At 37.8% G+C, this 25,322-nt stretch overlaps 1 pseudogene across 1 annotated transcript in view; it reads left to right on the forward strand.

Moving 5' to 3' along the window:
• Positions 1-14,818, forward strand: part of LOC309797798 (3-hydroxyisobutyrate dehydrogenase, mitochondrial-like) — a 48,782-nt pseudogene extending 33,964 nt beyond the window's left edge. Inside the window, exon 3 of the transcript in view lies at positions 13,364-14,818. The product of the transcript in view is annotated as a 3-hydroxyisobutyrate dehydrogenase, mitochondrial-like (transcript). The remainder of the gene's footprint in view (positions 1-13,363) is intronic.
• The last annotated feature ends 10,504 nt before the right edge of the window (positions 14,819-25,322 follow it).

The following is a 25,322-nucleotide window of genomic DNA, read 5'->3' on the forward strand; positions in this document are numbered from 1 at the left end:
CATTGGAGCATTACTTATAATAGCCAAGATATGGAAGAAACTAGTGTCCATAAATAGATGAATGGATAAAGAAGATGTGGTGTATATATACACATATATATAATGAAATATTACTTAGTCCTAAAAAAGAATGAAATATCTTCACTTGCAACAACATGGATTGACCTAGAGTACTAGGTGTGCTAAGTGAAATAAGTCAGGCAGAGAAGAACAAGTACTGTATGATTTCACTTATATGTGAAATCTAAAAAAATAAAGCAAAGAAAAGAAAACAGAAACAAACTTGTAGATACAGAGAACAAACTGGTGATTACTAGAGGGGAAGGGGGATAGGGGACTGAGAGAAATAGGTGAAGGGGATTAAGTGGTACAAATCTCCAGTTATAAAATAAATGTCTTGGGGATGCAATCTACCACATAAGGAATATAGTCAATAATACTGTAATAATTTTGTATGGTGATATATGGTTACTAGACTTATCATGGTGACCAATTCAAATGTATTTAGATGTTGGATCACTATGTTGAACACTTGAAACTAACATAATATTGTATGTCAACTCTACTTCAATAAAAAAGTGACCAGTTAACATTAATTGGTATTATAATTACATTTTCTCTGCATAAAGGCACATTTTATTGATTTTTTCATTATAAAGTATAAAAGTACCTTTTACTCTCAAGATGAGTTCTAAGATTACTTGTTAATGTTAATATGGTAATTTAAAAGATGTCTAGATATAATTTAATTTTAATTGCCTAACACAAATATGTCTGATATTCACCAGTATGAATTCAAACCTATTAGTAAAGATGTCAAATGAGTCACCAAAACATTTTTGTTTATTGCCTCTCATTGAACCCTAAATGCTAACAAGACTTTTTGTTGGAATGAGGGATCAAAATTTTATACTCTTTAAGAACTAATGCCATAGCTGTTTTATTTTTATAAATAAAGCTCTTTCCGTTTACTTTGTAGTGTACAATTTTTGAATGGCCTGGAAAGAGAAAAATTATTCTTTGGGCTGACAAAAATGATAAAGAGGCTCATTGCTGATGAAGGGAAGAAGACAAAGAAGAATAGAGAAAGAAGGATTCGTTCCTCTTTCAAAAGGGGGGCAAGATACTAGAGCTTTCTGCAGGGAAACTGAAGCACACCTTTCTTTCTGAGATTTGAAAGGAAGAGATGCCCTACATTGAAATATCTAGAGTATATCTTTCATTTAAAAATGAACCTAGCTAATCATCCAGTGAGGAAGAAAAGAGTAAAATAGCCTTTGATCAAGTCCTTTCTGTGGTGTTAAATGCAACTAATTATAATGAATATCACATATCTAATGAGTTCAAGAATTCCCCTTGGAAGACTTGGTCTGTCCTTTACAAAAAAGAGAGTTCAAGTGAGTTATTTGCATTTGGTAGGGAAGCTCTACTGTCTAAATCATACTCATTTAAAGGTGAAGTTCAGGGCTTCCCTGGTGGCGCAGTGGTTGAGAGTCCACCTGCCAATGTAGAGGACACGGGTTCGTGCCCCGGTTTGGGAAGATCCCACATGCCGCAGAGCGGCTAGGCCCATGAGCCATGGCCGCTGAGCCTGCGTGTCCGGAGCCTGTGCTCTGCAACGGGAGAGCCCACAACAGTGAGAGGCCTGCGTACCGAAAAAAATAAAAGGTCCAGTTCAAAGTCTGCCATAGTTTGTTATTATATATGTGATTTTTGAATGTAATATGCAGTTATATATGTATATAACATCAACAAGAAAGTGACCCACTTTAGAGTCAAGAAAATATATAGGTGAAGTGTAAAAGGGTTGGAGTAGATATACCATAACAGTAACAACACAACAAAACAAGACAACAACAACAAAACTGGAGCGGCTAAGAAAATATCAGAAACAAAATGTTTTAAGACGAAAATTTTTACTAGAGACAAAGATATTTTAAACTGATAAAATGATTATAGCATCTAGAATGTATAATAATTATAAACTTATATGCACCTAACAACAGAACTTCAAAATACAATGAAGCAAAATCAACACAACAGAAAAGAGAAACAGACAGTTCTACAATAATAGTTGGATACTTTAGTACCTTTCTTTCAATAGCAGAACAGACAGAAAATCAACAAGAAAATTAAAAAAAAAACTTGCACAACATTATCAATCAACTAGACCTAACAGCCATCTATAAAACATTCCACCCAACAGCATCACAATATACATTCTTTACAAATGCACATGGATATACTGTATGCTAGGCCATAAAACAAATTTCAGTACATTTTAAAGGATATAAACAATACAAAGAGTGCTCTCAGATGACAACAGAATGCAATAAGAAATCGTTAACAGAAAGAAATTTGTTGAAAATCACAAATGGAAATTAAACAGTATATTCCTAAATAATTCATGGGTCAAGTAAGAACTCATAAGGGGAATTAGAAATAATTTGAGATGAAGTAAAAGGAAAGTATAACATGTTAATATTCGATTGGTCGCACATAGTCTTTTGAAAAGCAGAGGGGTTAGACAAAGAGATGTAAATTAATTAAAAAATCATTTATTATTCTGGGAATAAAAAGAACTGGGCTTAGTCTCAGTTTTGCCTTTCTTTATCTTTGTGTCTGTTGATCATCTTGGAATAGTCATTACATAGCCAGAATACAGTTGCCATCTCAGGAATCAAATACCGTTATCTCTAGGGCTACCATAACAAGATACCACAAACTTGTTAGCTTAAAAGAACAGAAATTTATTTTATCACAGCTCTAGAGGCCAGAAGATCAAACTCAGAGTGTTGAGAGGGCCATGTTCTTTCTGACGCCTCGAGGGGAGGATCCTTCTTTGTCTTAACCAGATTCTGGTGGTGGCCATCAATCACTGGTGTTGGCATTTTTTGATTTGCAGCTGCATCACTCTGGTCTCTTCCACTGTTGTCACATGGAATTGTCTCTGTGTGTTTCTGTCTCTGGAAACAATTTAAATAGAAATTTCTATTTTTAAAAAACAAACTGTTGATTACTATGCTCTATTTAGATAGTTCCTCTAACCCACACCCAGTTCCATTTCCCCATATGTATTTGAGAAGGAAAGAGGAACTCCTGTGAGCTATCCTATTGGAAAAAATCAATGATACAGTGCTTTACTAGAGATGCCTCTTACCTAAAATATTTGAATTAAATATAAAATCTGGGGAAATTATCACCCAGTTTCCCTCTTCTAGAGGCATGATCTGAATGATAGGCAGCAGAATATTTTATACCCGTGAGGTTTGCTGACATTATTGATTTGATCCAGAATCTGTATTTTCTCTCTAAAGAAAACAGTATTCTCTCTTTCCTTTCTTTAATTTATAATGTTGATGTCTTAAGATTATTGTCAGAGAGGATGCTTGTAGTTCAAATGATTTGGCTGTATTTCACCAGTATTATTACAAGGTAGTCAAACAATGGCTGGGCTCCAGTATAGACCTCGGTCCCTTTGTTCCACTGGGATACGGATGTGAAAGCCACTGTTTCCTTATATTCCAAAGACCAAATAAATAAAACAAATAAATAAACACACAAAAAAACAAGTAAATGAAACTATCTTAAAACCAACTCTCTTTTCTTCCTCATCCATGTTAATTCTCTTCTACCTAAAATTACTTCCTGGAAGTGATTTTTATGTTTCTTAGAGCCTCTTTATGTATATATCCACACTAATGCATATAAAACTGTTCCTTGTAGATCTTTTACTTTTTCCATTTGAATAATTATTTTCACATGTCATATAGAGTTTATCCATTGTCCTAGATATGCATTTTTCCTGTGTATTTGAGCATCATAGGAAGATAAATTCTACTCTTGAAAATGTTAACTGGTGACTGAGACACAGAAAGCTATTCTTCTTACCATTTTTCAATAGTGAGTAGTAGATTCTGTAGGGGTGGAATTTTAAGATGTAAGTATACTGTTTTTCTACACTCCAATTACGTTCCCCTTATCATAGAAATTGACCAGTGAAGTGTGCTGCTGACTTTTCAGAATCCACGTACATACAATCCGTTAAGTTATTAGATATAACGTTGGTCAGAAAAGCATACTGTGAAATGTTGCTTTTATTTAAACTCCCACTATTTTCACTCCATGGTTTCAAGATTTGACTTCTTTATTGCCCTCTGGTGGTGGGCTCTGTGAACTGCATATTTACGGGTCTGGAGCACGTATCTTCCCGGAGGTATTCAACTCCTCAGGTACAAGCTAAAGAGTAGATGATAAGAAGCATTCAGATTTATTAAAACTAATTAAGAATATCAGTAGCCTGACTGTTGTTTCTAAAAATATAAAATATTTATCCTTCTGTTGTCAAACAACCATATTTCATGAAAAGAAGTATAAATCCTTTTTTGCTTGCAATAAAAGAACAATAATTGAAGGTATTCTTCATTTGGACCAAATACCTTCTCTGAAAACATAAGTGAAAATAGGAGTTGAACTTTCCAAAATATTCTTTAGTAAATAAAACTCCACATATAATTTCAAATTATCATTTAATTTTACCTTAAATTTAAATATCTATATTGACTTAAATGCCGTCCTCTGTAATTTCGGATGATTCCCTCCTTTATATCTTCTTCCTCTCTTCAACAAATAAAATACATATGAATGCCTAACATGAGGTAGGGTATTCTCTGTGAAATAATGATGTTGGGATACTTGATTTTGACTTAGCAGAGGGGTTGAGCCTCTGTGTTGGTGAATTCTCCCCAGATGGTGCGTGTGGAGAGGGTCAGGCATATCTCTGTGCTCCTGAAGTTTTCTCTGTGAAACTGTCAACCTCCAATATCAGAAATAACTTCCTTCGTGAGAAGGGATTTTCAGACATGAAAAGTTTTCTCTTAAAGTGCAAGTATTTTTAAAATCTATAAAATATAGAGCATTATAAATTTTCTTTAGTTACTACAAGCTGAATTTTAACTGAGAAGACTGGGAAGTCCATGTATGTGTACATGCATGCATGCGTGCATGTTTGTGTGCTACACGTGTGTGTGTGTGTGTGTGTAGGTCTACTGAGGATACAGAACATATTCTGGACATGACAGAGCAGTGGTGTATCAGAAGGGAAAAGAGTATAAAGGACCAGCTTCACCTGCTTAATTTGTCCCCTGACCTGGTGTCGTCTTATTTTCCACCATCCTTTGCTGATCTGTATACTAAATACCCAGGGCTCCTGGGTACCTCCAGGTACCCCTGTAAGTTTTACAAGCCTATCAATATCCCATGTACAGTGGATGGAACCTGGACTTTTTGCCCATATAGTTTTCCTTTCCCTCAGAGTTTTCGTCTGAGCTATGTCATGGGGTAGGTACTGTTGTGAAAATTTGTGCTCACTTGTTAAATAGAAACTACTCATTGAACTGTTTAAACAAATAAACAGTATCTTGAGTCAATTGCAGGGCACCTCCAGTCTCCACAAAGCAGAGTTACTTTGGGACAGGAAGTTCTTTTAGTTTCCCCTTAAATCAAAATACAAAGTTATTGAGCAATTCTAGGACCAACCCTATAGTTGCAAACTTGGGAAGAGATCACAGGATTCTGTAATCGTCTGCTTATCCCCTTATTGGGACAGCAAATAGCTCAATAGTTCTTATACTGAAGTCAAAACGAAGAATAATACCGGAACAAAGTCTGCATTGAAAGTCTGTGTCTTATTTTTATTTTCTCTTGGCACATAGTAGGTAACTGTTAAATGTTCTCTTGATAAATGTTAAAAACACACAAGGTACTTCATATACTAGGGGTCATAAAATTTCAACTTTTCTTTTGGTGTAGGGGTTGATGATGAAAAGTTTGGAAACTTCTGATCCATGTTAATGTTCCTGCTTTGAGAACTGCAGGGTGCAGCTTTTAGATGGAAAAAGTTGCCAAGAGGACCAGAAGTAGAATAAAGGCATTTATGTAATTCTTCTTTATAATTTCATTTATTGGTTTTCAGCAACTAACTTTGAAAAGTTGCCTGAGGCTGCCTAGGGTCTGCAATAAGGATCACAGCTGTGCTGTCCTACCCCCTCCCCACACGTGGGAACAGAGCCTACCCAGCAGTGCTAATAGAGGCCCATGGCTTTCCGCCCACCTCGGTACTGCTCAAGGCAGTGGCTTTTTTCTACCAGCCTCACCCTTCTCCATGTGAATCTTTTTCTTCTTTCCAGTTTTATTGAGATGTAATTGACATATAACACTGTATAAGTTGAAGGTGTACAACATCATAATGTGATACATGTATATATTGCAAAGTGATTACCACAATAAGGTTAGTTAACACATCTATGACCTTACACAATTAATTACCTTGTGTGTGTGTGTGTGTGTGTGTGTGTGTGTGTGATGAGAACATGTAAGATCTACTATCTCGGAAACTTTTGAGTATGCAATAGAGTGTTGTTAACTATAGTCACCATGCTGTACATCAGACTCCCAGGATTTATTCATCTTATAACTGGAAGGTTATACCCTTTGACCAACAACTCCCCATTTCCTCCACTCCCCAGCCCTTGACGGCCACCATTCTACTCGGTTTCTGTGAGAGCAGCGTTTTTAGATTACACGTAAAAGTGAGATTATGCAGTGTTTGTCTTTCTCTCTCTGACGTATTTCACTTAGCATAATGCCCTCAAGGTTCATCCAAGTTGTTGCAAATGGCAAGATTCCCTTATTTTTTAAGGCTGAATAACATTCCATTCTACATATGTGCCGTATTTTCTTTATTCATTTGTCTGTCAATGGACACTATAGAAACAGAAACTCACTCAGTTCCTACAAGTGTCCAAGGTAACAATAGACAAAATATGGATGTTGGTGGGTGTAGATCCAGGCAGTAGGTTAGACTACATCCCACAGGCAGGAAGGCCGCTATTTTAGGAGGAGCTGCTTTGAATATGAATCAAATAATAATTGATTTATATATCACCAGTTCAGAACTAACTCATCTGTTTTCGACACCTCACCATAGATATGAAATGAGAATGAGTGGAAAAAGAGGCTTCTGAAGGCAAACAGTCATAAAACCCATTATTATTCTGTAAAAAGGAGACTATACAGTCTTACCTTTAGAACCTCAACTCAAACAAAGACATGTAGCAGCCTCAGTAGGATATAATCGCAACAGAAAAAATACAAGCAGAAGGCAGAGGAAAAAGAAGTGCCATTTGGTATGGGAATAAATAGCTCTGTATGTCTCAAAAGCCTCCTATAAACATGTCTGGGTGTCAATATAGTGTAATAATTAATATCCATAAACCCTGAGTCTTAAGAAAAAAGAACTGTATCTTTTGCTTTCTTTTAGAAAGGGACAGAAAGGTAACTATATTTGCTTTAATAAATACAGAGACTTAGTGCACTTAAATATTTGATCAACTAATTTTAAAAATGTTTCTTACAGTATACATCATTTTCTGATGAAACAGGGGTAAAATAAGGTTCTAGGGTGTGAGGAGGGCATGAGGTATTATACACATTTTCTTTTCTGTCCTTTTGTAGCTGAATATCCTTTTCCAGGCCTAAAGAAGTAGTAAAATTATGCACCTAAGATTGAATAAAAGGTTTCATAGACATATTTTACATATATGCCATTAGATTTCCACAGAGTTATTTCAGGCTGCCGACAGGTTGCTTGCTTGAGCTGAGACCCCTCTAAACAAAGCCCAGGAAGAAGGTAACAACTGTGAAAGCCAACTTTTTTATTCTGTGAGTAACTTGGCTGCAGAGCAGACTAATTACCCCTTTAACCACACTGTTTGAACTCATTGTACTTATCTGGGAATCACTATTCTGAAAGTAGAGAAGGGGACTAGGGAAGTTAAAAGGGACAAAAGACTTAAATATGGTCTCTTTGCAGAATCTCAAAGGTCAGGCAACAGGCTTCTTCTTTCTGATGGTTTTAAAAAGAGAAGATGAGCTGTGGTTTAAAGGTCCACTTTGGAATTCAAGTTCTACCTCAGGTGCAGCCTGAATACTAGTCTCCACCTTGAGTGAATCACTGAAGGATCATTTCTCAGCACATAGTCAGTGTTTGTTAAATTTTCATATTATTTTATCCCAGTGAATAATATTGATGAGGGATTTTGAAACTATTAAATTCTGCCAAAGGACTTGATTTTGTAATGATACCAAACCTTGGAAAATAAAGGAAGTAGAGATTGGTGAATCCTTGACAAATTATTAGAGTTGTAACTGATTGTTTCATAAGGAAAGATAGGGAATGGATCACTTAGGAAACTGAATGAACACTTTGAATGTCCTCTATTTCTGTTAAAACTACAGGTTAGTTGAGCTCAAAAATTGTAGGTATAAAAATTGTGTTTTTTGGTAATAAAATTTGTTTTAACCCTTCTCTCAATTACGCATTTAAATGTTGACCAATTCACAAGTAACTGTTTACAGTCGATGGATTGGCCAGTGGCTTTGGGATCATTCATTTTATAGTCTGGGATTTCCAGTGTGATCTTTATTTTCCCATTTATACTCTATTTCATACATTTTATTAGCAGTAGTAGTAGAAATAGTAGCAGTAGTATCATTATTATTTAGTTAGAGTAGAATTGTTTCTATAACTTCTTACGGTCAGACGTATACTAAGCAACACACAATTTGAAAGCACTGGTGTTGGAGTAAATTCGATGTTGATGAGACTAGTCACTGCCCTTAAAGGAGCTTGTCTCCTAGTTGGAAAGATGTGACATATACAATAATCTGAGGCATTAAGTAAATACATGGGTCTGAGGGCAGAAGATCCTGAAGGAAGCAAGCTACAAAGAACTCATTTTGAATCCTGGCATTAATATTGGCAGATCTCCTCACACCTTTTTACGACAGTTATAGACAAAGCAAGTAAGACTGGAGAATACACTGCAATGGCCCAAATAAGATTTAATGTCATTTCAGCCTAGGCTTTGAGTATATGATAATTTAAATGCTACCTAAATAGTAAATTTACTTTAATGCTGACAACGTAGAAAAGATACTTTGCTGCAAAAGTATACACAGTAGTAACAAGTGGATTTTGGAAGAAACTAATATTTTGTCTTATACTGGTAACTACACTATTGCCCCAGACCTAGCAGCAGCCTTTATTCTTTGTTGTTTTCTTCTAAGACTGAAGAGCCTCTTTATTGTTTGTGCTGATTTTTTTTCCACCAACAGATCTCAGAGCAATCTGAGTGCACTGGCCAGTTGGGACAAAATTATCATTAGAATTCTTGGCTAGAGAAGAAAGCTCCTAATTTAAGAATGGCTTTTTGCCTTCTGAGAGCTCAGAAGAGCACATTGCAAGCCATCTACATTTATAAAACATGTTTTAGTATGGAAAATTTCAAACATCTACAGAAATAAAGAGAAAGAAGTAGAAACTTTCATCCATTGTTCTCATCAAATGTCCATTTCAGGCCAATAGATTTTCTCTACACCCTCTCTTACTACTACCACCATCATCCCCAGCAATTTTAAAGCAAATCCCAGATTTCTTTTTCTCAGTGAAAACGTCAGTATCCATATTTCTAAAATGCAAGAACTGCCCTTTTTAAGCTCAACTATGTCATTATCACACATCCGCAAATAATAATGATTCCTTAATATCAACAAATAGCCAGTCAGTTCATGTTTCCTTGATTGTCCTATAAATGTATTTTTATTTTAATAACCATTATTTATTTGATTGCTGATCCAAACACAATTTCTTTTAAAGTATAGGTTTAAAAGAACTCAATTTGCTCATTTTTCTTGCAAGTATTTGTCCTTGAATTCAAAGCATTCATCCAGTAGGGTTCCCAACTGTCTGGATTATGCTGATTGTCTGGATTATGCTGATTGCATCCCCTTTCTGCTTATATATTTATCATGCTCCTTTGGCCCATGTATTTACTGTCAGTTGGTAGATAGATCTAGAGCACTGACATAATTCAGGTGTGATTTTTTTGTCAAGTTTACTTCATAGATAATATTGATGAATTCCAAAAGGAACTATCAAGTGTCTGTCTTACTGTGACGTTGCAGCCATTAATGATCAATGTCTAGATCCATTAATTTATTAAGGGTACCAAATGGTGATATTCTACTAACTAGATGATTATTCATTTACTAGCTAGAACATTATTTCATCAACTACTTGGTTGCCCTGAGTTACAGTTTAATTAGGAAAGGAAGAATAAATGTTTCTTTTATTTTATTTACCAGTTTTACAAAAAAAGAAAAAACAAGAGAGAGAAAGGTTGACTCTTCCAAAGATAACTAATGAGGTATTTTCTTTCTTTGTTGTTGTTTTCAGTGAGGTTGTTATAAATATCGATGCAGAGATTGTCCCCTCTTAGGTTCACGGATCCTGTTCAAGTTGGCTCCTGAGTCCTTTCCACACAACCACAGTAGTCTTTGAAGTCTTCCCAGCTCTCTTATATGACAAGATGTAACAGGAACATCTTGTTCGTTTCTTATGCTGGATTTGAAATCAGCTGTTTCTCCAAGGAGACATTATCCACTGTGTTTATTCAAACTTGTGTTCCTTCTAGTTTAACCTTCTCTCGAGACATGATTTTTTTAAAACAAATTACTTACTGAATTTTTCACCTTTTCAAATCTTGCTATTCTCCAATCACTTCATTTCTGAATTTTTCTAATTTCTTTTATGTTTTTCTTAAAACCAGTTTCTATTCCTTTGAAAATTTCTTTTACTTTTTCCGCAGTATCAGGCAATAAATTTCATTTGTTCTGTGGACGTGTCTTTCTGTGACGTTTTCAGGATTTGCTGGAACTTTCTTTTCACCCTTCTTTTTTCTTTTTTTTTCTCACTGATTTTCTACAGGATGTGAATGGAATACTCTTCTGTCACTCATTTTTAAATGAAATAAGTTTCCACTTTAGGAGGGAAACATAGATCAGAATATAATTTCTAGCTTCAGAACTCCAGGGCTCACTATCTTCTATTATTTTCACAACATAATTTTATTGATTTATTTATTTTTTGCAGTACGCGGGCTTCTCACTGCTGTGGCCTCTCCCGTTGCGGAGCACAGGCTCCGGATGCGCAGGCTCAGCGGCCATGGTGCACGGACCCAGCCGCTCCGCGGCATGTGGGATCTTCCCAGACCGGGGCACGAACCTGTGTCCCGGCAGGCGGACTCTCAACCACTGCGCCACCAGGGAAGCCCCACAACATAATTTTAAAAAATGACCTTAAAATTTCTAAAATCTTCCTCCTCGGCCCTCCTATGCCCATTTACCCAGGCCTCCTCTTTCCTGTCCTTGTTGAGTATGGGGATTTGTTCTGGGATGGTGCTTTGGTTTGATAGGTGTCAAGGTTTCACAGACCCCAGAACACTTGGCATCCTCAGAACATTTCAAAGTTCTTGCACTCAGCTGCAAAGTGGAGCCTGCAACATTCACTCCCGGTTTCTGCCGCTGTTCTCAGTGAGTTTTTCGATCTCAGTGAGTTCGTGAACCATAGTAACCTTTGGCTCTCCTGAAAGAGAGAGAGAGTCCTTCCCTCGTCTTCCTCCCACACACCTTGGGATACACATATGTAGGTCTTTTTCCTGTTGTTGATTTGTTCCTACCTGGCTGTATGTTGCAGTTCATGTGGACACCTTGTTGTAGATGTTGTCTGTGGGTTTTTGATCTTGTTATCCTAGATGCTTTTCTTTCTTCTTTGTGGGGGTGGGGGGTTGTGTATTTAGGGGAGGGGTGGCATATTCAGGGATAAAAATCTTCTCTGTAGCCACCACCATTTCCCCAGAATCCTCTGCCATTAATATTTAAAACAAAATCATGGGAATCATTATCCGGATCCTTAGGATAATCATTACACTGTATCTGTCTTTTTTTCCAGGCTTCAAGCTGCCTGTGGCTCACCACGTTAGTATACTGACGTGACTGGGCAATGCCTAATTTGATGGGCTCTTTCTGTACTACCTTCCTCCTAATCATGACGGTCTTGTACGCTATACATAGTCTTCTTCACTGATAGGGAATTTAGAAAATACAGGAAGCCATGGGTTTAATAGCTGAAAGTGGAATTAATGTGTTCTTTTTCCCAGGTAAAATATCATAAGACTCCTTAGGCCAAAGTTGTAAAATGAAATCGCAACTTTCCTGGAATCATTTTGCAAACGTGAATGCCCACATAAAGTACACTAGGACTTGAATCCAAGGAATAACACATTTTTAGAGCCTCCAAATGTATAAACTTAGTACAATTCTGCATTACTTCTTAAGGCAACTGAAGAAAATAATTTTGTGATCAAATAAATATTGATTTTATTAACAGTTATTTTAAAAGTTTACAAAACTTATAAAAAATGTTAAGGCTCTATCAGCCTCATCAGTTGTTATTTCTTTTCTAGAATCTTGGATAAAGGAACAGTCGTTTGAGGGGAAACATGGTATAAAATGGGAAGATAATCTAACAGTAAAGATAGTTATATCTCTTCCTGTGTGATGAACTACTCCTAAGCTTGGTGGTTTAAAACAGCAGGCACTTTATCTCCTCACAATTTGTGAATCAGCGGAATGGGCTGGGATCTCCTGGGTGGATCTGTCTTGCTTTCACCTGAGGTGACTACTGAGGCTGCCATCATCTGGTTGCTGGACTGGGGCTGGTTGCTTTCACATGTCTGGCCATTGGTGCTGGCTGTGGCCTGTGCCTAGTCTCCACTAGGTTAGCCAGGCTTCCTAACATGTCAGGTTTCCATGAGGACAAGCCCTAAAGCACGAGTACTCTCCAAGCTTCAGCTCTTGATATGCCATTGGGCCAAAGCAAGTCACGTGACCAAGCCCAGGTCAAGGTGGAACAAAACTACACAGGGTGAGAAAACGGGGGGAGGGGCATTTGCACTGGGGGTCAGTAGTCTAACAAACTGCTGCAATAACTATATAAAGAAAAACACCCCGGAGGACAACTGGTAAAAAATAAATGTGTGCGGGGTGGGGTGGGATTTGGCATAGGGGGGCAAAGGCAGTAAACAGGGGCTACCAAAATCTGAAGATTCTGGAATTTTTGGAAAATCCACTGGGATTAAAGGAGTTACACAACCATGTTCTGACACCAGAAGAAAGGCGCCAGTTGAGCATCAGGGAAGTCTAGCGCTCTTCCTCCATCGCATCAATTTTCACGTTTCTTTGACTCAGCATATTTGTAGAATGAATCATGACTTTCTATATTAATTCAGTTTTTCAAAGAAATAGTGACCTCGCTTCTATCTGCTGTGCCACAAAAATGCCGTAGAAAAAAATTCCTTCTGTTAAGTCGCTCACTAGGTGAAACTGTATGTGTAACCTAGTACCAAAGAGGTATTAAGAATCGCCACAGCCTAGCCGGCCCTCCGCATCACGCACCCTATAGCAGCCAGTGGGTGAGCCGGGAGTCGAGGAGGTCACCGTGAGAAGGAGGGGCGCGGGCAGCGTGGCAGCCTCCTTCCATCTCCGTGGAGCCACCTCCGGCCTCCGGTACAGGGAGTCGTCTGCAGCAGCCAGTGGTGGCCAGCCTTGCAGCGCTGTGTTCTAGGTCAGTAGCTTCCAAGACTCCAGTTGGATTCATTGGAGTAGGCAACGTGGGGAGTCCAGTGGCAAAAGAGCTCATGAAACATGGCTAGCCACTCACCGTTGTTGATGTGTTCCCTGATTCATGCAAAGAGCTTCTAGATGCAGATGAACCCTGTAGTGTCTTCTGCAGGGGATGTAGCCGAAAAAGGTGACAAAATTATTACAATGCATCAATGCACTAGAAGCTTATTGTGGAGCAAATGGAATTCAAAAAAAAGTGAAGAAAGACTCACCATTAATAGATTCCAGTACTGTTGATCCTATGGTTTTCGGAGAATTGGCCAAAGAAGTTGAGAAAATGGGAGCGGTTTTCACGGATGCCCCTGTTTCTGGTAGTGTGGGAATGGCTCGATCTGGCAACCTCACACTTAGGATGGGAGGGGTTGAGCTGCTGTGGTGCATGGGCTCCCATGTGGTGCATCGTGGAGCTGTTGGGACTGGCCAGGCTTCGAAGATCTGCACAAACTTGCTGTTAGCTATTAGTAGGATTGGAACTGCTGAAGCTATGAATCTGGGACTCAGGTTAGGGCTTGACCCAAAACTCTTGGCTAAAATCCTAAATACGAGCTCAGGACAATGTTGGTCAAGTGACACTTATAATCCTGTACCTGGGGTGATGGATGGAGTTCCCTCGGCTAATTACTATCAGGGCGGATTCGGAGCAACACTATAATGGCTAAGGATCTGGGATTAGCATGAGACTCTGCTACCAGCACGAAGAGCCCAGTCCTTCTGGGCAGTCAAGCCCATCAGATCTGCAGGGATGTTGTGCGTGAAGGGCTACTCAAAAAAAAAGACTTCTCATCCGTGGTCCAGTTTTTGCAAGAGGAGGAGACATTCTGAGTTTGCCCTCTGGCTGTGAACACTGAAACATTGAAACCAAACTGTGTCTTGGAGCCCCTTATGGCTCACTCCACAGGAAAATGGGCTTAATCAAAGGTCAACTGTCTGCTTTTGAGTGTGTAGGTCAGGGGTTCCCAACCCCTTGGCCTTGGACGGGTACCAGTCCACAGCCTCTTAGGAACCGGGCTGCACAGCAGGAGGTGAGTCGCAAGCAAGCCAACTAAGCTTCATCTGCTGCTCCCTATGGCTCACATTACCGCCTGAACCTCACACACCCCGCCCCCCCTCCCTGGAAAAATTTGCTTCCAGGAAACCGGTCCCTGGTTCCAAAAAGTTTAGGCACCTCTGGTCTAGGTCACAGTAGATCCTGGGATTTTTCGCCCATTCTAAACTGCTTATTCTTTTTATCTATTTAGCAAACATATCATCTGTAATTCTTTTTTCTGCAAGCCACTGATGGTAACTGCTAGCTAGCTAGCTGATTGGCCTTTTTCAAAAGTTTGATTCCTGAGCATCTTCAGCTAAAACTCTGCCTACTTCACTCAGGATATTATTTACTCCACTTTACAAATAAAACTAAAATTGTTTTCAACAGGATAAAATCTATCCTCGAGGAAAGAAAAGAAATTGGTGTGAGAAAAGATATTAGAGAAAGGGGAAGTAGAGTGAATTACTACCTGTGTCCCTCAGAAAATTTGTCCTGTTAAATAACCCAGTGGTGATATTCTTGCATTGAGATTACTGGTTTAATTTCTAGGAGTTGTTAAAGCAAGAGAACTCCTTGCTGCATGTTATGTAATTTGGACTCTGTTACATTATCTTGTTGTGCCCCTCTTGTAACAACTTCCCATACTCAGCAAACTTGTTTTTTTCATATTTTTGCTTCCTTGTCCATTTTTACTGCATATTTTTTGACTTCAAAAGAATGACATCTTTAGAACTGTTTCAGAGCCAACGATGATATGTGCTTTAGATAATTATTACACTATGCTAAATATAACCATATTCTTTTGAATTCAAATAAATTTCTATGCTGATATAAAAAGAGAGGCACATTTCATCAATGTTTAAATAGTATCCTTCTTCCTCTAAAACTTAAAATAGGATTCAGTCTGATTCCTAAAGGGTTATTTTCTTCAACAACAAGAGCTGACTTAGGCCATTTCTTGGCAGTGGAATCTGAGCATAGAGGTCCCTGTCTGACTGCCCTTTGTTTCTCACTCACAGTATCCTGGGTGAGTGTAATGGACGGGCGTGCCCTTATGACTTAGCCCACTGCTACTGCTCCTGATGAGGGCTAATGGTGTGGGCCACTTTAACTCCTGCCCAGCAAAGTGCTGACATCTGGGGTTTCCTATCAAGTTTACCAGATATTTCACAGTAATTTCATAATTTACACAACATAAAAACACTGATTTTGAGCTTAGGAAAGCATTTCATTTAAACAGATACAGAACACTACTCTACAAAATGGTTTAAAATTTGTGAGCAATTGCATTAAATAAACTCTAATATAAATTAATCTAATACAAGTAAACTAATAGTTGCAAAGCTACTGGTTGCTTCAGAAGCGGTGGCTACGGATAACTTCAAAGTTGTTTCCTCAGTTCATTAAGAGGAGGAACTATTTGCTGTCAGCTTCTTCTTGGGGAAGCTTAGTTTGATGCTGATTCGCGTTATGAATGTATAGGAACCATTACTGGTTCTTCCTTTCCATATTCAGTGCACCATTATACTTCTATCCTCTTAAGATCTGGATATCTGTTACTGCTACTGTTGGCTGGAGCCTGGGAGGAGGAAAGCTATCAAGAAAAAAGGTCAACAAGTGTTAAAGATTTTTAGCATACCACTGAGACTTTTTATCAACCATAACCATAAGAAATAATAATTAAAATTACTTATAGCCTGGTCAGTGAGACCTTGAGTAAATTGTGGAAGCATCCATGTTTCATAGAGTTTCAGGGGATGGATATTTCCTGTTATTAACTCTATATCCTCTTCAACTGGAACAGAGAGACCTTTCTCTGTTGAAGCAGTTTTGTCTTTTTCCTGGGCATTTTCAGTTTTCTCTTAGGAGAGACTTGTAAAGCTTACATATACAAACTTACACATACACGAATAAAGCAAAGAAGGGATAGAGCAGTCTTGAGAGGACACGGTTTTGTAGCAGGCACACAAGACAGAGCTAATACTCCCTGATTGCATTTGCCTCCCTAGCCCCATCTCCTTTGTGGAAAGCATCAGCATTCTGACTGGTCTCTGCACCCCACTAACTGGACGGAACACTGCATTGGCATTCTTAGGGAGCACTGATGGTCCCTCCGGAAACTGTGGTTAGAGCTTGTGCAGCCAAAGTGCACAGGAAAGAATCAAATATACTTCATATAACATGCTTACTCTGTTTTGCTTAATTAGCACTTATTCCCTGTAAGAGGCTGATTTCTGCTTTGACAGGGAGTAATCGAACTCGGTATTCACGCAAACCATAAAATTAAAGTTAACATACCTCAGCTTTTCATCCTACTGGAAGAAATGTATGAAATCTAAAGTTATTTTTTAATTGCTGCTGTTTAGAACGCCTGAAGCCCATTTGCTGAACTTGTTAAAGAGCAGTGTTAATGAGGGTATTTTTCGTTTCTTTCTTTTCCGACCACAGCATGAATTCTCAGCCCAAAGTGTGCCCTGTTTCCCACAATAGAGACAGGGGAAAAAGTGCGAGTCTCTCACCACAAAGCATGAGACAACTACAAATACTTCTCTCCCAGAGTTAACATTGATGAGAGTCTTTGTGGAAAAGAACTTCCTCTTTTTGCGGGAATACAGTAGAAATGCAAGATGTATTCTCCACAATTTCACTATTGGAAAAATAATTTCATAGTCTCTCTCTCTCTCTCTCCCTCTCTCTCTCTCTCTCTCTTTCTCTCTCTCTCTCTCTCTCTCTCTCTATATATATATATATATATATATATTTTTTTTTTTTTTTTTTTTTTTTTTTTGCGGTACGCGGGCCTCTCACTACTGTGGCCTCTCCCGTTGTGGAGCACAGGCTCTGCACACACAGTCTCAGCGGCCATGGCTCACAGGCCCAGCTGCTCCGTGGCATGTGGGATCTTCCCAGACCGGGGCACGAACCCGTGTCCCCTGCATCAGCAGGCGGACTCTCAACCACTGCGCCACCAGGGAAGCCCCATAGTCCATATTTTTTATTGGTCTTCTTAAAAACGTACACAGTGTTTACAATAAGGAGTAAAAGAGAAGATTTTCAATGTGATATTTCAAGGAGCATTTTGTAAAGGCAGGATCCAGTGCCAACTTTGGAAAATTAACACACACCTATGAGATCAAAGAGTCACCTGCAAAAAATTTTATTATGTTTTTCTTTCATACTAGTTTCCTAAAGGTGCATTGTTACTTCTTGGTAACGTTAATAGTCAGAAAATACAGCAAATAGTTTCTCCTCTTAATGGTGGCCATTTGAGGAAGAAGTAGCTCTTACATAAGTGTCTAGTGACCTTATCTCTTTTGATACAATACCTCTTGGTTTCAGAGGCTTGCACAGATTTCCTCTAAATGAATAAACTTAGTAAGATTTTTCTAACTATCAGTCTAAAAGTAGATTTAGAAATCTACTTCTGAAGCAGTTTTGTTAAGTAATTATTGGTCAGTTCTCTTTCTGATTGGTACTTCTTTCTGCAAAAGAAATCCCTGTACTTAGAACAATTAATACCACCATCCCTGGCTCCTTGATTATTACACAGTGATGTTTCTTGAGAAAAAAGCTTACCCTTTTTTGGGGGAAACTTCAGCCCATGAAGTAATACTTCATTAAAACTAGATCTGCTTCTAATGCCAGTGTGATGCAGATCAGTATCCCCTTTCTTTTGACTTTCCAGGCTGTGTGAAGAGAATGGTATGGTTTGGTTTAGGAAGGGTTGTAGCTTAAGAGGATTGCATTATGTTTCTGTGTCACTTTGGGGGATTTTATTTCAATATTATATCCTGTTCTGTAAAAACACCCTAGTCATTCTCTTACTTATTATTAAATAATTAAACGCTGCCCTTTGTTTACTTTCCCCTTCTGATCAGAAGACTCCTCTCCACTCTAGGCCTTGATCTGAGCTCCCATTCATCAGCTTGTAGTAGCTACACTTCTGGTTTCTGAAGTCAGACAGATACGGGTCCCATTTCTGTCTTCATCAGTTATAATTTAGCCTCTGATATATGCATACCAGAGCTGGCAGTGACAAACATTTTGCTTCTCCTTATTTTCCCAGGGTTCTGTGCATTTTAATAGAGGATCACAATATTTGAAGTAGAGCTGGGATGGGGTGGAACGAAAGAGCAGGAAAACATGCTTTTAGGAAGGTCTGATATACAAATCACATGGAGGTAACTGCTTGAGGGAAAACCACCCCTACCTGAGTATTGTCAATAAAGTAGCACAGGGAGGCAAACGAATCAATTGTTCACTAAAAATATTCCTCTTTAGAAGAATAAAATTCACAAGAAAGCCTCATTGCAAATAAAATATATTTGTTTTCCTAAAGGAAGATATTTGGAAAGTCGTAGTAAATACCTCCTTTGACCTTCTGTGTCCCTAGTGTTCTATCTCCACTAAGTTTTATGAACACTACATAGAGGAGGAGGCTGAGTCTCAAAGGCCATAAGTAAGAGATGGATTTCAGAGCCTTTGCAAGGTCCTTTATGCCCCATGACTTCCCATTGCTTGTGCTTTTCATCCAGATAGGTGCTTAGGATACCAGAATGAATACATCTCTTTCGAGAGGCTTTTAACAGACATTAGATACTAAACAAGTACAACACCTAACAAATAGAACAGAATGCTTTATTTAAAGCAGAAACAGAATAAATGCTCACCTAGTATCATTTAAATCCCCATTAAATTATCTTTTGAATCAACATGTTTATATTTGAGGGTATTTTCTTATTTTTTCCTAGTTCCCTTTACTTGCACCTCCTTTCTTTTTCACTTTTCCCAACTGAAATGTTTATGGTTTCAAAAGTAATTACTTCTTGAAGAAAGTTTTCATGTATACTAAGTGCTACCTAATGGAAGCCATAAGCATAGAGTCTGCTAGCATTTAGAGTGGTATAATACATAGCCAGGTTGAATCAAGTGGGAGAGAAGGTTAATCATTCTTTTAAACTGGCAGTGTTGCCAGAGGTGGATTAATATGCTCTTTGAATCTCTTAGGTGCTGTAAGTCTCCTTGATCACAATCACTACGTTAATGGTTGAGGTTTTGAATTAGTGGTGTCTCCTGGGCTCAGCTGGGCCAAGTCCCTTCACCTCTCTGGCCATATTAGGTGATAGTTTTCTCATTTCAATACATGATCTACGTTAGAGGGAGTGTTGACTATACCAGACTTTTAACGTGGGCACCCAGAAAGTGGAAGAATCTCTCTACTGGTGATGAATCATAACTCTTTTCATTGTGAATATAGTCCTTCCCTTAGGTAAGGTAGGAACACCATGAAAAATAGAAAGTTCTCGGGTGTCTGTGGAAGCTGGAGTGCTCTCGACCTGTCAGCTCACTGGCAGAGCAGGCTTCGTCCAGACACTAGAGAACAAAATGTGAAATTGGCACCAGCCAGCCTCTCCATTGCACAGGATATCCCTATTTAAATTTGACAATCGGGATATTTTACAATTTGAAATTCTTGTCATCTGGTTTTCTTTAGTTTTTTCTTTGGGTTGAAAAGACTGAGAAGCTTGTTAAAAAATCTGGAATTCTGATGGTGAGGCTTAACCAGATCTATTGAGTCATCAATCAGCAAACATTGACCAATGCTTACCATTCCCTCAGTTACTATACTAAGGACCCAGACACGTCTCAGATAGTGGCCTTGCTCATTCACTGTATTTACAGTACTTTTTTCTAAATGTAACCAGAGCTCAGGTAAAGACAAGACATTGATTTGAGTCTGAAGTAAACAAAGCTGACTGGTCTGACCCCTTCAGTTTCCAGAATTCTTTTGTTTCAGGTAGTAATTTTCCCAGACCAATAGAACAAAGTCCTATCGTCTATTTATTTAATAATTTATCACAATAGTCCTTGCCCCTTTGACCTCTAGTGAGGAAACTTGCATAAGAAACTGAAATATGCTTAGGTTCTATGGGTAAGTGCAGATAATGATATGAATGAAATTGAAAATGAAAGCAAAGGTAGAAAAGCCAGTTCTGAATAGATGAAGTAAGACAGAGGTATTTGAAAAATCAAGTAGAAAAGATACAATAAGGAATGGAGAGCTTCTGGAAGTTTTCCAATAGGTGAGGGGTTGGTACATCATTTTCTTTTAATAACATGTCTGGCAGTTGTATGCCAGAGAAAGTTATAAGGGGGTTGACTATATGCATGGAAGTCCAGTGAGAACACTGTTTCTGTAGGCCACTGACGGTGTTCTGAGTGTACATTCTATAGTACTAGAAATTAAGTTAGGAAACAAAGGGTAATCTGATGGCATTTTAAATGACATTTCACAAATGATTAGAGCTAAAAGGTGTCTTTTTTCACTCAGCCAACACGTTGAGCACGTCCTATGGGGCAAGCACTGTGCTTATGGGTAAGAGATAAAAGAAAAAATAAAGGCCAGAGGAACTCAAAAGAGAGTGTGAGAGATGCATAAACAACTCATTACAATCAAATAGGGAGAGGCTATTAAATAAATAGATCATAAAAATGTAACTTTGTAAAACAGAACTTGGAGTCACTAACCCTGCTAATAGGGGATATTAAAGAGGATGCCAACAATGAGGGGGTTTGGAATTAGGTTTTGAATGTCAGTAGGAATGTTCCACGTGGAGAGAAGGTCAGGGGCATACCAGGCAGAAGGAACATCCTGGACTTGAGAACCAACACAATATGTTTAAGTGATTGTAAATGAGATTTTTTTGACTAGAGCGTAGGGTATAAGTTGCCAAATGGTAGAAAATAGAGTATAAAAGTTAGGCTGGAATAAAAGTATAAAGTGTCATAATTCTTATGATGAAAGTTAGGTGTTTTCCTACAAAATGGGTTACTTATAAATATTTTAAAAATAGAGACTGCGGTGTAAGGCTTGAAAAAACACTAAATCAGAGTTGTACAGAGCTCAGGCTTAGTGGTGAAAATTTCTGTATTTTGTTTTCCAGGTTGGATACTGTTACAATTCTTTAACATTTCTTTTTCCTGAGTAAAGGCATCTGGTGAAAATATGGGATCCATTTTATCCTGGGGAAGTTTTGTCTTAACCTTTCTTCTATGTATTTTTCCTATTTAAAATGCTTTTGCAGAATCTAATCATACGAAGTTCGGATACTTGAAGTACCTGCTCATATTCTCTCTTGGACATAATGGGAATAATTGGGAAGTCTTCTCTAATTTTGAGACTACCGTGACTACTCTCTTATGTTGGTTATTCCTGTAGATGAACCAATTTTAGGTTCATCTGAGTGATTAGTTAAACTTACTCCTCACAGATTGATTCAGCAGGTCTGAGAAGATATCTCAGAATATGTATATAGAGAGATAAACAGTAAGAAATTACAGTAAGCACAAAAACAGATAAAGATCATTCATAATTTTTCATAAGATCTTATTTTCTCTCATTTCTCTCTTATTTTTTTCATAACTTTTCTTTAATCATATGAAAAAGAAGGGAATTTACATGGAATAACAAAAGATATGCAAAACTTAAGGAAACACAATTTTCTTAAATTTCTCAAACTTATTTGTATAGGATTCAGAATGCACTTAAAATGATTAAATGACTTAAGCTAAATCTTTTTTATTGCAAACTGTTTTAACCCAATTAACCAAGCAAGAAACTGAGAGTCATTCTTTACTCTTCTCCCCTCCCTTAAACTCTGGAACAATCCCTAGGAGTTGTCATAATTATACTATATATATATATATGTATGTGTGTGTGTGTGTGTATATATATATATATATATATATATATATATATATACACACACACATATATATATATACACACACACATATATATATACACACATATATGTGTGTATATATGTATACACACACACACACACACACACACACACACACATATATGTCCATTCTTCTCTATGTCCATTGTCATATCTTTTACATTTCGTACTCGGATGTAACATCCCAGTTCACTTTTTCCCTGACTCCAGTATTATTTCTGTCTTGTTTATTCTCTGCATTGCAACCTAAATTTCACTCAATGGCTTAGAGCTCTTTGATAGCTTCTCTTTAATTTTGGGGAAAAGGCTTCAAGCACTGTGCTCTTGCCTACTAGTCCACCCTCATCTGCTTTCTCTATCCTTACTTAGCATCTCCTTCTTCCATAAGTTTTCAGCAATACTCAGTAGACTTCAGGGTTAGACTTCTCTTACTGCTGAACTTTCTCCAGGTAATGTCATCAATTTGTATCATACTTTACTCATTCAATCCTTGGTTAATGCACTCTCATCATACAAGTTTCCAAATAAACATTGAATCTCTGGCTTTTCATGACTTCCATTAGAGATTAAATTCCCTTTCTACGTGTTCTTATAAAACTTGGCTGTCCAGTTACCTATGAGAGGTATAGTTCTATTTTATAGTTCATTGCCCCTACTACATTGTAAACTGCATGTGAACAATGTCCTTATTTACCAGTGTTGTAGGTACTCAATGAATATTTATTCTGTTAAAAGATTTATTCTGTTAAAAGTTAAGAGACGGTTTATGTTCCATAAATAAGAGAAAATGTAGCTCAGAACCAAGTCGTGGCAAGAGGCTTGAATAAAAGTAGACAATATTGAGAGATAGTAGGAATTTAGGTTAGAGAGTACTTGGTTACTGAATTAATTGTGAAGGTGAGGGATGATTATACAGAGTCCAGAGTTTTATTATTCCTTTAAATTAATTTTTATTAGAGTATAGCTGCTTTACAATGTTGTGGTAGTTTCTGCTGTACAGCAAAGTGAATCAGTTATACCTATACATATATTTCCTCTTTTTAATATTTCTAACCATTTAGGTCACCAGAGAGCATTGAGTAGCGTTCCCTGTGCTGTACCATAGTTTATCATTAGTTATCTATTTTATACATACTGGTGTATATATGTCAATCCAAATCTCCAAATTGATCCCCCCCTTCCCCCCGCCTTGGTATCCATGTGTTTCTTCTCTACATCTGGGTCTCTATTTCTGCTTTGCGAATAAGTTCATCTGTACCATATTTCTAGGTTCCACATATAAGTGATATTATACGGTATTTGTTTTTTTTTGATATTGATCTGCATGAGTTGCTTATATAGTTTACAAATTTATTTATGTTTATATTTTTTGGAGATGAATCCCTTGTCAGTTGCTTCGTTTGCAACTATTTTCTCCCATTCTGAGGGTTGTCAGAGTCCAGAGTCTTCAGTGTTCCCCCAGTATCCAACTTGGACAAGTGTACAAATAGCGGTGGTATAAATGATGTAGAGAGATGAATAGTGGAAGTAAGTATTGAAGGTAAAATTAATCGTTCAGTAACATCACATAATTAATTTTAAGTGTCCATGTTATATTTGGGCAGAGTTGTTCAGTTGGCAATTAGTTAAGTTTGTAAGAGACTCAGGAGAGAGAGATATGTACGTTTTAGGTCAAGATCTGTGATATATATGGTGGCTGGAATCACAAGAGTAGATGAGACCATCTATCAAGGGCAGAAGAGAGCTTCTGAGAAATACACATCTCTTGGCAGAGGGCAAAGTGAGAGTGCCCAGTGAAAGAGATAAGGATGTCCAGAGGCAGGAGGAAGAAGTAGCAGGTTAAGATGCTACTGTTGTTAAGGTGAAAGATTTTTCTGAGATGACAAGTTTGATCAACAAAATCAAATATTGCTGAAAGGTGACGTAATGACCAAACAACATTCACTCAATTTAATCACAAATTAAATGTTGGTGAATGCAATTCCAGTGCAGATAAGTAAGAAGAAAAGAGCAAAATTGTGTGAGTCACGAGGTACATAAAGATAAGAAAATACAGACAATGAGAATAAATACAATTTTTGATAAACTGCACTGTGAAATTAGGAAGAGAGAAAAGGTAACTAGAGAATTACTTGGCATCAAGCAAGAGTAATTTTTAATGGGAGGGGGGCAGCTTTTTAATGGGAGGGGGCCAAAATAAAATCGCTAAAGAGGAAAACCTTAACAATCCCAATGAGGTGGGAAAATGAATGGAAGATACTGAGGAAGTGAGAATAGGTATTGATAAACTATGTCGAAAAGCTATTCTTGGACGTAAAGAGAAAAAGTTAGTTTGGGGTGTTTTTGCTTTATAGTCTGTGTTTTCTCTGTGAAATAAAAGTTTGATGGGAGGTGATGTCACCTCGAGATAGTGCTCATCAAATATCCTATGTGCTTATCTACATTTTTCATCCTCCTTTGTAGTTCAACTGTTTTCCTTTGATTCGTTGTGGCCAGTGGCAAAGAAGCAGAATCAAGTGTATCACTTCTGAGCTGAGGTCATTAGGAGCCAGTGTCCCTCTTGTCTGGTCCTCTGCTATTGTGACATGGGAGGTCAAATAGTCCAGATGACGTGGCTGCAAGATGGATCAGGACCATGTGATCTGTAAGGGCTTTACTCAGTAGAGAAATAACGTACTCGTATTTTCCACTGAGATTCCTGTGTTCAATAGATCTGCCTGTGAGAGCTCAGAGAGCATAGCGAAGGCTGAAATGACAAAGACAGAGGGAGAGATGTTGGTAACAGATGGAAGGCGCCTGGCAGATAATATATTAAATGGTAAGCAAAGCTGCTGGAGTAAGAGAGAGAGTATATAAGAGATGAGAAGAAGGCCAACTGTCTGTAGTATCTAACGCTAAGGAGTGAGGAGAGAAACAACTGAAAAATAAAAATAAAAAGAATGATCAGAAAGAAGCTAGGTGGT

The sequence above is a fragment of the Mesoplodon mirus genome, assembly GCF_964341445.2.
Source record: "Mesoplodon mirus genome assembly, contig: HAP1_SCAFFOLD_999, whole genome shotgun sequence".
NCBI classification, from domain to species: Eukaryota; Metazoa; Chordata; class Mammalia; order Artiodactyla; family Ziphiidae; genus Mesoplodon; species Mesoplodon mirus.